Genomic DNA, 13,418 nt, shown 5'->3' with positions numbered 1-13,418 from the left:
AATCCCCCTCCTTTTTTGCCCCCCCGATCCCCCCAGATCTCATCAATAAGTTTCTGCCCCCCTTGTTGCGGAATCCCTCATTAGTATTCCCTCTGATGATGAGATCTCCAAGGCCATCCTCTCCCATAAATCCAACAAGGCTCCGGGTCTTGATGGGTTTAGTATGGGATTCTTCCTGAGTTGCTGGGATTCCATCAGAGGAGACCTCTTCAAAGCCATTCGTAGCTTCTTTTATAAGCCTAGTCAGCTGGCCCAGGTCAACCAGACCTTCATCTGCCTTATCCCTAAAAAAGAGGGAGCCACCTACCTCTCGGACTTCAGGCCCATTTCCCTCTGCAACCTCATCTACAAATTCATTGCCAAAATTTTTGCCAACAGAATCAAGGCTGTGATCCCTTCTCTGGTTAGCCCCAACCAATCCGCCTTCATTTCAGGGCATAGCATTGCGGATAACATTATCCTTTGCTCCGAGATCGTGCGGGGTTTTGATCGCAAATCCCACTCTCTTGCCGCCCTTATGAAAATCGACCTCCATAAAGCTTTTGACTCTTTCCGTTGGGACTTCATCTGTGGCGTGCTCTCTCAAATGGGCTTCCCCCCTGCCTTTGTCCGCTAGATTCACGCTTGCATTTCCTCCCCCTCCGTCTCCGTTCTGGTCAATAGTTCTCCGACTGGATTCTTCTACTCCAAAGTGGGTATCCACCAAGGCTGTCCCCTCTCCCCCCTCCTTTTCTTCATCGCCTTGGAAGTCCTTTCCCGCAGCCTCCAATCCAAAACGTACCTCCACCTAGTCTCTCCCATCCCTAAATGTAAGCATACCAATCTCACCCACCTCGCTTTTGCAGGCAATCTGATGATCTTCTCCAAGGCCTCTCACTCCTCTCTCTTCGCTATTTTGGGTTCCCTGCATCTCTTTGAGACCCTCTCCGGTCTTCGCATCAATCTCCTCAAATCCAAAATCTTCCTCTCTGGTATCTCTGACCAGGAGTGAGACTCCCTCCTGCACCTGACCAGCTTCTCCATTGGCTCCCTCCCAGTCAAATACCTTGGCCTTCCCCTCATTCCGGCTTGGCTCTCCAAGCACCACTGCACTCCTATGCTGGATAAAATTCGCAAGCGCCTCTAGCTCTGGAAAAGCGAACTCCTTTCCTACGCTGGCCGCCTAGTTTGTATCCGCTTAGTCCTCCAAGCTTCTTACATCTATTTGGTGCGGGATCTTTGGCTTGCCAAAAGCCACTATCCAGGAAATAGAACGCCTCTTCTGTGCTTTCCTCTGGAAAGGGGCAGATACTTCCAGATTCCTCCACCCTGTTAGCTGGAAGTCCATCTGTCTCCCTAAATCCAAGGGAGGTCTTTTGATCCGCCGCATTAAAGATTACAATACTGCTGGCATTCTTTAGTTGATCTGGAAAATCTCCTCCCGCCATGATTCCATCTGGGTCAACTGGGTCTACTCTCACCTTCTCAAGTCTGACTCCTTATGGACTGTTTCCACCCCCTCTGATGCCTCCTGGATTTGGAGAAAGATCCTTGCCCTCCGTCCCCTGGCCCTCCGTGGTATCTCCTTCTCCATTGCTCGTGGAACCTCCTTTTCCCTCTGGCTCGACCCTTGGCACCCCTTTGGAATCCTTTTTTGTGTCCTCGGTCCTAGGTCTATATACTCTTCTGGTCTTCCAAAAAATGCCCCCCTTTCCTGTCTCATTTCCTCTGGTTCCTGGTCCCCCCCCTCCTACCTTAATCCCTCCATAGTCTCTCGGATTTGGCCTGCTCTCCCTCCCCTCCCCCCCCCCCTTGGTGACAGATTTCTATGGTTGCCCTCCCCCAAAGGCCACTTTAGTACGAGCTTTGCCTAGAACTTTCTGTCCCACCGCCCCCTCCGTCCCTTGGCACAAACTAATCTGGTTCAAAGGCCACACACCCCACCATAGCCTCACTTTCTGGAGAGCCCTTCGCCTTTGCCTCCCCACCCAAGCCTTCCTCATTCACCGACACATCCCTGTTTCCTGTGCCTACTCCCTTTGCTGGAATGGTCTTGAGGATATCCCCCACCTCTTCTTTGACTGCCCTTTTACCTCTTCCATCTGGAAAAAAACCCTCTCCTCCATCTGGCACCGTAACAGGAGACCCCTTCCTTTTGACAAAGAATGTGTTTGGGTGGCTAAGTCCTTCTTTGGGTCCTCGATTTGTGACACCATTGGTAAGCTTGTCTTTGGAGCTGCTATTCACCACATTTGGATGGAGCGCAACCTTAGGAGATGGACTTCCAACTCTCGATCCTTTGATCTGATTTGGAAAGCCATCTCCTTTGAAGTCTCTTCCAAGCCCAGCCGTGCTCATCTTTGCGCTGTCAGGGATACTACTAGGAATAGGCACATTGCCGTCTACTGGGGCTTTGATCTGCCCTCCCTTTTTTCGGCCACCTCTGTGTAGGTTGGTTGTTTTCCTCCGCCCCTCTCCCTTGTATATTCTTTCTTTTCCCTGCCCCCCCCCCCCGGGGGTAAGGTAATACATTTTTATTCACCCAAAAAAAAAAAGACTAACTTGTGGGGGTATTATTGAATTACTACTAGAATTGAGGTTCAAATCAGAAAACAATATTGAGTTCTTGAAGGAGAGACAACATTGAGAGTTCCTCTTGCTTAGGAAACCCGATTGTTGATCAATCTTCTTGGAGACGTACACAGAGTAGATCAGCTCTGAAGAATAGCCACATTAGGATATTTCCTCTCCATATCTCGAATCTCTGCTTGATTTGTCCCATCACTCTGGCCTGGAACTACTCCATATGATCCACATCAAGGCCATTTTCTTCCGTCTCGATCTGCTTCAAGGATCTCTGTGGAATTTTCGAACTCTGGTTCTTTGTCAAGACACTTCGCTCTCTACACTGCTATTTTTTTTAGTTATCTACTTTTGTCTTTTGCTTAGTGATTGGTGCAGTTTGTCTAGGGTGGATTGGGGTAAGTGCTTTTGCTAGTTGCTGTGGCTGTGCACAATCCATTTTGATAGGGTGTTTTTCTATTTTAATTTGGCTGTTTTATTGGAGTTGGTGGCACCGGTGGTGGTGTGGGTTTGATGTTTGTTGATTTATTCACTTTTTTGCATTTCTTTTTCTTCTTGCCAAAGTTTTGGTTTACCCTTCTTTGAAATGCATTGCAGTCTTGTTCCCTTGACTGAATTTCATTGTTGTTACTGGCATAGTTGTCAAGGGGACTTCCTCTCACCTTGGTTTCTGGTGTCGCCTTGTCGGCTTGTTGGTGTCACCTTGGTTTTTAGCTCCTTCCATCGCCTTAGTTCGCCTAAGCGCCTTAACAACTATGGTTACTGGATATTAGAGGGAAAAGCGGAGGAGGAATTTCGTGTACATCTGATTTAAAGCAAGCACAAGATTAACATCTTCTTTCTTGGGATATCACATTGTGTTTTTTTTCATGCCAAGCAAAAAACAAAAGCCCTTTGAACGAGACACCTTGTAAAATATTACCTATGGTAATTGATGATACTTAGGTTTCCTGTTTCCACTGTTGGGAAATATCTGTTCCCATTTTTTCTCATTCGAGGCGATGCCACATCCTCAAAGATTTGCCTTTGTTATCATTGAGAAAAGATTGGATGTTTGGAAGAGAGGATATGTGTCTATGGGAGGCCGGCGGACTTCGATTCATGACACTTTAGTTAGTATCTCCATATCTTAATGTCTATCCTTCATGCTCCTGCCTAAGTTTTTAGGAAGATGGAAAGAATTATCTGGAATTTTCTGTGGGATGGGATGACGCAGGAGATAAAAGGAGAAAACTCTCATTTGTGAATTGGAAATGGTTATTTAGACATGAAAAACTGGGAGGCCTTGGAATCATACCTGTTACACTGAACATAATGCAGATCATGTAGTAGAGATGGATTTGCTGTTACAGAGAAAACTAGAAACTGTATAGCACTATTTTAAAGACTGACAGCAGCAAAGAAAAGAGAAAAGTAGGCTATCAGCTGGAGGAGAAAGGGTGGATAATAGGGAGGAGAAGAAAAGTTCGGAGGAGAGAAAAGGCAGAGTATCGAAAGGAAGAGAAGAGGAAAAGAGGAGATAGACGGGAACAAAATGTAGAGAATAAAAGAACGTAAGAGGCCCATTATAAGAAAAAAAACTCAAAAATTGCAAGTTCAAGGCCACAGAACCCAACCATGGGCCAAATAAATTATTTTGAGGCCCGATTGGACACCCTTGACTACATCAACTCCCCCAATGTTCGAAAAAAAACTGGTTCTTGAGTTTTATTGTAGGGAGAATCAACATTCGATCGACAACCATTATTGCTATTTTGATGGTACGATGATCCAACACATCTCACGATCGAAATCAGCATTGTTTGTCTTTCTCATACTCAAGAATTGAGGAGAAAAAAAGAATCAACTGTCTCGATCTCCTTATAAAAAAGGCCAAGTTGTGTCTCTCCGATTGGGATCGGTTTTTTGGGGCTTCACATGTACTATCGGATCGTTAATCAATTCCTCTGATTCAATCTCGTCATTAGGATCATAATTGGGTTGATCAAGATAAGGAGAACTAGGATCATAACACTCAACTATGGTTCTTGGCCTTGAATATTCAAATATTAACAGTCTCTTCATACTCTCTTGGATTGTACGAATTTCATCTCTCACCAAAAGTAATAGTTTGTAGATACATTTATCAATCATCAAGGTGAAGAGCTTCAAGTTCGACTCTGATACCAAATAATGCAGATCAAGTCAAGATGGTCTGCTGTTAGAGAGAAAACAAACAACAGATTAGTACTATTTTAAACATAGTTATCAAGGCGACGCCATAGTGTCCAGGCTCCTTGGATGCCTTGGGCGCCTAGGTGGTCGCCTTCCTGCCTTGATAACTATGCTTTCAGAGCGCCTGGCAGCAGCAAAGAAAGGGGAAACATCGGCTATTGGTTAGAGGAGAAGGGAAGGATAATGGGGAGAAGAAGAAGAGATCATAGGAGAGAAAAGTAGGTATTGAAGGGAAGACTAGAAGAGGAAAAGAGGAGGTTGACGGTAAGGAAAGATAGGGAATGAAAGAAGGGAAGAGAAATTAGATCGCTGGTGTGAGAGAGGAGGGATGAGAGATCACAATCTCACTTCAATTAAATTTAAACAGGTTTTTATGCCATTCAAATCGTGGAGGGGTTGGGTTGGTTACATTAATATTTATAAAAACAGAAATAAAATATTCCACTAATGACTCCTGACCTTCCTGAACTAATTTGAACACTTAAAACGACTCTTAGTTTAAACTAACTTGAATGGCACATTGGACTCGCACTGTCTTATACAACAACGACTGAGCCTTATCCCAACTAAATGGGGTTGCCTACATGGATCCTTGCTAAGATCCATATACTTAATCCCGTGTACCTCCTTAAATCTTAACTTTTGAACTTATAAGTTATAACAGTGGCCTATTACAATTAAAACAGAAAACTGAAAAATATTATGCCCAAGGCCCGAGCATGGACCAAAATAAATTATTCCAAGGACCAATGGGCCCGTTTGGACACCCTTAACTGCATTAGAATAAGCCTCAACTGGCTAAATGGTTATGGAGGTTTAGTGCAGAAGTGCTCTCTTTGGAGATCAGTTGTGGCAAGTAAGCATAGGAATCAAAATTCAGGTTGGGATTCTACGAATTTCATGTCTCACATGGTATAGGTGTTTGAAAGAATATCAAGAATAAATTTGACCATTTAAAGTTTGGGAATGATAGAAAATGACGTTTTGAGAAGATAAATGTATTGGAGACTTACCCCTGGCTGTGGTTTTCCCTTACTTTAAAAATCTGGTCTGAGCAAACATGCATTGATACAGCAATATTTGGACAGTTTTTTTTTATGCTGAGATGAGCTGAGCACTGGGAAATAGATCATGTGGCAGAATTATTAAAACTGATTTCAAACTCCTCAATGAATGTGCTGTCCCCTGATCGTAGAATTTAGAAAAATGCTGTCAAAGGAATGTCTTTTTAAAAGCTTGTGATTATTCTTTATGCTTTCCAAGACCTGATTTCCATGACAGAGCAGTAATTTGGAAATCTAAAGCTCCACCTTGAATCTGTTTTTACTTGGGCTCTTAGTCTTTATACGGTCTTGACTCTAAAAGTGCTTCAGCGTAGAAGTTTCAAACTGCCTATCAGGTATTTTTTATGTAATTGCAACATGGAGACAATTGGGAACTTGTTTATGTTGACATGGATATGGTGTCATGCTTCCTTGGTTTATTCAGTAAGGATTGGACTTCCTATCCTGAAATTGAGATGATTGTAATCAACTGGCCTCATATATATCTCAATCGTATATCCAAAATGCTATGGAGTCTGTTCCCTTATGGCATCTCATGATGCATTTTGAAAGAAGGGACAGTTTTTATCTTTGATGATAAAGTTAAACAATTGGCCTTATATGTTGTCTATCATTAGGAGATCTATTTGAGGTATTGAGGTGGACTAAAGCATAGTGACATGGTACGAATTGAGGAAAGAGAGATAACACAAAGTGACTATTTTAGATATATTGGGTCGATCGTAAATAAAGAAGGTGACATAGAGGATGATGTTTCACAGAGACTTAAATTGGGATGGATGAAGTGGAGAGGTGCGTCCTGAGTGCTTTTGACCGACATATTTCTTTATAGCTTAAAGGAAAGTTCTATAGGACTGTTGTACAACCGGCTATGATGTATGTGGCAGAATGTTGGGCAGTTAAGAAATGTCATATTGAGAAGCTATGTGTAGCTGAGATGAGGATTATAAGATGGATCTGCGGAAAAGCTAGGAAGGATAAAGCAAGGAATGAAAGTATTAGAGCTGACTTGGGAGTTCCCTCAATCAATGACAAGCTCCGAGAGAGTTGTTTGAGGGGGTATGGTCACGTCCAATGGAGGCCTAGGGATGCCCTAGTAAGGAGGAGTGATATGATCTCGATTGAAGGAGCTAAAAGAGCTAAGGGCAGGCCTAAAATGACCGTAGGAGAGTGTGGAAGGACATGCATAGTCTAGGTCTTGTACCAAGTATGACCTCGGACAGAGCCTATTGGAGGGCAAGGATCCATGTAGCAGACCCTATCTAGCTGACTCCTCACTTGTTAGGTTGTACCTCTTTCCTCTTACTTTATCTATCACTTTTATCTTTCACTTTTCATTTATTTCCCATCGTTCATTTGTCATTGTCCATTTTTCACTCCTCAGTTTTACCTACTTTGTTTGTTTGGGTCCATGTAGCCAACCCCATTAAGTTGGGATAAGGCTGAGTTTTTATTTGTTGTTTGTGCTGGTGGCAGCAAAGGTGAGCTTTCCCACAGTGTTGCAAATAGATGACCAGGGAAAAGTCATTTACATCCAAATCCATTCTCTTTGAAAGGGTGAAATTCGTCTAGGGTGGGGCTATCATCTAGCTAGCACCCCTTTCCAAATTGACAAGGAGAGGGGGAAAGCAAAGAATAGATGGTCAATTGTTTCCATGGCATTCGAGCAGATGCAGCAAGACGGAGTGACAGCAATTTGGCAGTAAGGGGTACAGCCTGTACAGAAATTTTTTTAGAGAACCTGAATCATGTAACCAGACTCCAAGAAAAGAGAAGAGAAGAAGAGAAGACAAGAGAAAAGAGAAAAGAGGAGAAAGGGAGCTGCGATCGCAAGGGAGGAGGTAGCGTGCGGTAAAGAGATCTTAATCTCTATCATGGCTGCCTCTCCCTAAATATATTAGAAACTAAAAATACATGAAAAGTACAGAACTACCCCTATACTTAAACACTAATACAAAACAGAGAATAAGAAGAGAATAAAATAAGTAATAAGGGCAGTGGACAATTCTGCCCCTAATAATCGAGACTTCAACACTCCCCCTCAAGCTGGAGCATATGTATCACCCATGCTTAGCTCGTTACAAGACACACGAAAAGTAGGAGCAAACAAAGACTTGGTAAACATGTCCGCCAGTTGAACTGATGAAGATACAAAAGGAGTTTCGACCAGCTTCTTGAAGACAGCATCTCAAACAAAATGACAATTCACTTTAATGTGTTAGTCCTCTCTTGGAAGACGGGGTTACTAGCAATATATGTGGCTGCTTGGTTATCACAGTACATCTTCATTGGTGTTCGCATAGGAAGGCCCATCTCAAGAAGTAAGGAGCGAACTCACATTAATTTAGCAGTAGTATGCGCTATTGCTCTGTACTCTACTTCTGCACTAGACCTGGCAATGGTAGTTTGTTTCTTACTACGCCATGTAACCAGGTTACTCCCTACAAAGGTACGATACCCTATAGTAGAACAATGATCACTAGCCGAACTAGCCCAATCAATATCACAGTACGCCACCAACTCCATATGCCTATTAGGACGATAAATAAGTCCTTTACCCGGAGCACCTTTCAAGTAACGAAGAATATGAACGACAACTTCCCAATATGCCTTCTGAGGAGACTACATAAACTGACTGAGTACCCCAACAACAAAGGATATGTCCGGTCTTGTGACGGTCAGGTAAATCAACTTCCCAATCAAGCTCCTATAAGAGTATACGTCCTTGAGAAGTTCACCATAATTAAGTCCAATTTCTGATGAGGATCCATAGGAACATCCACTGGGTTTGAAGCAAGCATACCAGTGTCTGACAGTAGATCTAATACGTACTTCCTTTGGGATAAGCTGATCCCCTTTTTGCTTCTGATCACCTCAATACCCAAAAAATAATGAAGTTGGCCTAAATCCTTAGTTTGAAAATGTTGTTGTAAATAAACCTTGACTTCTACAATGCCAACGTCATCATCGCCTATTACAATGATAATATCAGCTTGTTAACACGCCGGCACACAAAGACCGAATGATCAGAATAGCACGGAGAAAATCCACATGCGCTCACAGTAGCATTAAATTTCTCGAACCAAGCGCGAGGAAGACTAGTATTAGTAAGAGCACAAAACCAGCTTTCCAACAAATTCAAAATTGCTTAAATCTGATTTATATTGAAGAAGATATGTTCCGATCAACCCTTATTGGGTTTGTGTGTCAAAATTGCTCTGAATGAAAATAATGTTTTATATATCAAGAAAAATGAATATTTTACCATACTTTTGTTTTTTTAGCAATGTTTTACCATATTAAGATTTATAGAATTTTTAGATTTGAGAAAAACCCCAACATTTGAAAGTTGAAATTTTCACCTACCGTCGAAAATCCAGTTTTTGTTCTTGATTTGGGGGGTTGACTTTTTATCCGTTTGGAAATTGATTTTTAACTATTTTTATTGGTTCCAAATAAGGGGTATTTGCTTATTTATGAATAATATCTTAAGTAAAACATTTACTTACATGATATTTGGCATAAATAAGGAATAATACCGGGTTCGATACCAATTAAAATCAGTGCAAGGCGCCTTACAAAAAGGCGGTTGTCGCCTAGGCCCCAACAAAACTGCCTGGACTCCTAGGCGACGGCATGACAACTATGGCGAGAGGGAAATGAAGCACGATGGTGCTTTCCCAACTCACAACCCTCACACTCTAATCTAACCAAATACTTAAAATGCGGAAACAAAAGTTTTAACCTAGATAACGACAAATGACCTAACCGACAATGCCTCTGAAAGGCAAACACCCCATCAACAGTTGTAGCAGCAGTGGAAACAGTAGGGGTAGCACTAGAGAGGTAGTACAATCCATCTTTTTCACACCCTCCACCAATCGTCTTCCTCATGTGAAGATCCTGAAAAACACAATATGAAGGAAAAAAGGTTACTAAACAGTTGAGAGACTTAGTCAGCTGCCTAACAAACAAGAGGGTAATCGGAAATTTAGGAACATGCAACACAGAGGAGAGATTGAGAGAAGAGTTAATGGAAACTGTACCATGACCAGTGACTGGTGTAGGGGTACCATCAGCAAGAATAACGAGAGAAGCGTAGGAATTAGGGGAAAGGGAACTAAAACAAGAAGACTTACCAGTTATATGAGTAGAGGTACCTGAATCAATGATCTAAGGTGTAGAAGTAGTAGTGAGGAAAGTCGGTGTACCTGCATGGGCCAAAGTAGCAGAGGAAGAAGATGCCCCAGTGGATGTGGAGGTGGACGTCTCAAGACTCTGTAAACGGCATATCAATTGCTGAACCTCATCACGAAGGTTGGAGGTAGAACCATCACTAGTAGGTGGACCAGACTTAGAGTCACTAGGAGGTACGATATCAGAACCATCTTTAGAGTAGGCATGATTGGCCAGTTGTTCAGCCCATTCGGGTTTGCCATGCTTGGCCCAACAAGTCTCAATGGTATGATTGGGCTTGCCACAATAGGAGCACTGTCTAGGAGGATGATCACCTTGCTGCCCATCATTACTACGCCCTCCTGGACCATGGCCTCCACCATAAGAACAACCACGATCACGATCACGACCAGCATTAAATGCAGAATTATCCTCAGGTAAGGATTCGGATTTTGCAGGAGGACCCATGCGAAGCAGCCAGGAGAAATGTCATTAAGAGTGGGAACAGTCTCTCCAGCTAACAAGTGGCCCTTTACAGCCTTCAAAGTAGGATTCAGACCAGCAAGGAAGAGAGATACATAGAACTCATTCCTTTGAGACTTGAGTTTCTGAACATCCGTTGTAATTGGCTGAAATACATTCAGCTCCTCGTTCATACCCTTAAAGATACTGTAGTATTCCTGTAGAGACTTGTCCGATTGTCGAAATGAGAACATATTCTCATACAGGTCATAAATGGGGGTCATATTCTTCTCCTGAGAGTATATCTCCTTAAGATCATCCCACACACCCTTGGCTGTGGTGTGAAACATGACGTTGGCAGCCACATCTGGCTCCATACTATTCCATAACAAATCTGCAGAATAGCAATATCCTTGACCCACTCATTGTAATCCTTTGAATCAGAAGCAAGAGGATCAGCAGTAAAGTAACGTAGCTTATCTTTGGCAATAATATAAATTCGGACAGCTTGAGTCCAGAGTAAGAGAAAAGACCAAATAAGATCACCAAAAAACCCAATCAACAGCAGCAGCAAAAACCAATACCAGATAGGATGGAGAAGAAACCCGAATAGATGAAGAGCCAGAAAAACCAGTAGAAGCAGCCGCAATAGAAAGTAATGAATCCAAAAAGAATAGCATCAACCTCCAATTATCGATTGGTCAGGGTTTTGAGAGAATCACCAAAAATCGATGAACTTGAAAGAGAGGCTCCTCAATCTTCAGATAGTGTAGTAGGCAGCAAAAAAAAGACCAACAAGTTGATCCACTTAGCGTGGCACATTAGTCATCAACCAGACAAAAACCAAAATATCGATTTCACTATCATGGTTTTCATGAAAATCCGTCTCAGGGTTTTGATAGAAAAATCTTCAATCACCAGACATTGTTACTGTAGTAGATAGGTAAATAGCACTTCATGAATAATATGAGAAGTGCTCACTTCATGATAGAGACAGCAGTAGGTGGCTGCACACCACTGGAGAGGAAACCAAGAAGAAGACCAGCAGAGTGGAAGGAAAAAGAAAATTCTGATTACAGTTGCTCTGATACCATGTTAGAGAACCAGAATCCTATAACCAGACTTAAAGAAAAGAGAAGACAAGAGAAAATGATGGGGGACCGGAAAGGAGAAAAGAGAATCCAGAAAGAAATCAGAATTGCAGGGGGGACGGGAGGGGAGAGAAGAAACCATGAGAAGAAGAAGAAGAAGAAGAAGAAGAAGAGAGGGGGGGGGAGAAGTGTGCACACACACATAGCCACAAACTCAATTCATTCTTCCTTTATTCAATTCTGTTCATCATTCCTTCTCTTCCTTCTCAAAATACAGTCTTTTAAAACTCAATAAAAAAAGAGAAGAAAATAAACTCCCTAACAACTACTTCTACAGCAATAACTGTCCCCTAATAACTACTTCTACAGCAATAACTGCCAAATAACTCTAAAAATAAAAAGATAAAACATAAATAAATTAAATGCAAGGCTGGTAGGGCTTGGGCTTGGGCCTCTGCGATGGTATTCCTTGGAGTATCTAATTGGGCCTGGGCTAGGGCTAGTAGGAGCAGCCCCCAAACATCCTGCATCAGAAAAGAGAAGAGGAGAAATGGAGCTGCGATCCCAAGGGAGGAGGCAGCCTGCGGTAAAGAGATCTTAATCTCTATTGTGTCTGCCTCTCCCTAAATATATTAAAAACTAAAAAAACATGAAAAGTACAGAACTACCCCTGTACTTAAACACTAATACAAAACAGAGACCCTTCTCCAGCTCACTGGCTTCTCCATTGGCACCCTTCCAGTCACCTATCTTGGCCTTCCACTGATTCCTGCCAGGTTGTCGAGCCACCATTGCACCCCTATGCTTGACAACATCCGCAAGCGCCTCCAGCTTTGGAAAAGGCAAGCTTTTATCCTATGCTGGCAGACTGGAATGTATCCGCTCTGTCCTCCAGGCCTGCTACTTATACTGGACAGGTATCTTCTGCATACCTAATTCAACCATCAAGGCCATTGAGCGAATCCTCTGTGCCTTCCTCTGGAAAGGAAAAGACACCCCCAGATTTCTACACCCTGCCAGCTGGAAATCTATTTGCCTCCCAAAATCCGAGGGCGGTTTGGGCATCTGTCGCATCCGCGACTCCAACAAGGCGGGCATTCTTAAGCTTCTCGGGAAAATCTCTTCCAACCAGGACTCTATGTGGGTTACCTGGGTCCATTCTTACCTCCTTAAGTCTGACTCCATTTGGACCGTCAAAACCCCTGCCGACTCCTCTTGGATCTGACGTAAGATCCTCTCCCTTCGACCCCTTGCTATTCTTGGGATCTCCTCTTCCATAGCCGACGGCACCTCCACCTCCCTTTGGCTCGACCCCTGGCACCCTCTTGGAATCTTCTATAACCTCCTTGGCCCCAGAGCCATCTATTCCTCTGGGCTTCCTAAGTATGCTCCTGTCTCTGCCCTTATCTCCTCTGGTGCTTGGTCCCCGCCCCCTTCGCTTAACCCTTCCATCATCTCCCAGATCTGGACTACCCTCCCCCCCTTGCAGCCCACCTCATCCTCTCGTGCGGTCAGGGTTATCTGGCTTCACTCCCCCACTGGTATTTTCACCTCCTCTTCCGCTTGGAACCTTTCCAGAGACCCTAGCCCTTCTATTCCCTGGCACAATTTAGTCTGGTTCACTGGCCACATCCCTCGCCCTAGCCTCATTGTTTGGAGAGCCCTCAGACTTTGCCTGCCTACCCAAGCCTTTCTCATCCACCGCACCATCCCCGCTCCCCCCTCTTGTACCCTTTGCTGGATTGGCCGAGAAGATACCCCCCACCTTTTCTTAGAATGCACCTTCACCTCCACCATCTGGAACAAAGCCTTGTCCTCCATTTGGCCGCGAAGCAGAAGGGCCCGAAGC

The 13,418-nt window shown here is 43.5% G+C and overlaps 1 protein-coding gene across 2 annotated transcripts in view; it reads left to right on the top strand.

Moving 5' to 3' along the window:
- The window catches only part of LOC122661514 (nuclear pore complex protein NUP160), a 169,378-nt gene that overhangs the window by 116,035 nt on the left and 39,925 nt on the right, over positions 1-13,418 (top strand). The window lies entirely within an intron of this gene.

This window comes from Telopea speciosissima, chromosome 5 (assembly GCF_018873765.1).
Source record: "Telopea speciosissima isolate NSW1024214 ecotype Mountain lineage chromosome 5, Tspe_v1, whole genome shotgun sequence".
Classification (NCBI taxonomy): Eukaryota; Viridiplantae; Streptophyta; class Magnoliopsida; order Proteales; family Proteaceae; genus Telopea; species Telopea speciosissima.
The sequence above is the reverse complement of the archived record's forward strand: the minus strand, read 5'-3'. Positions and strand labels throughout refer to the sequence as shown.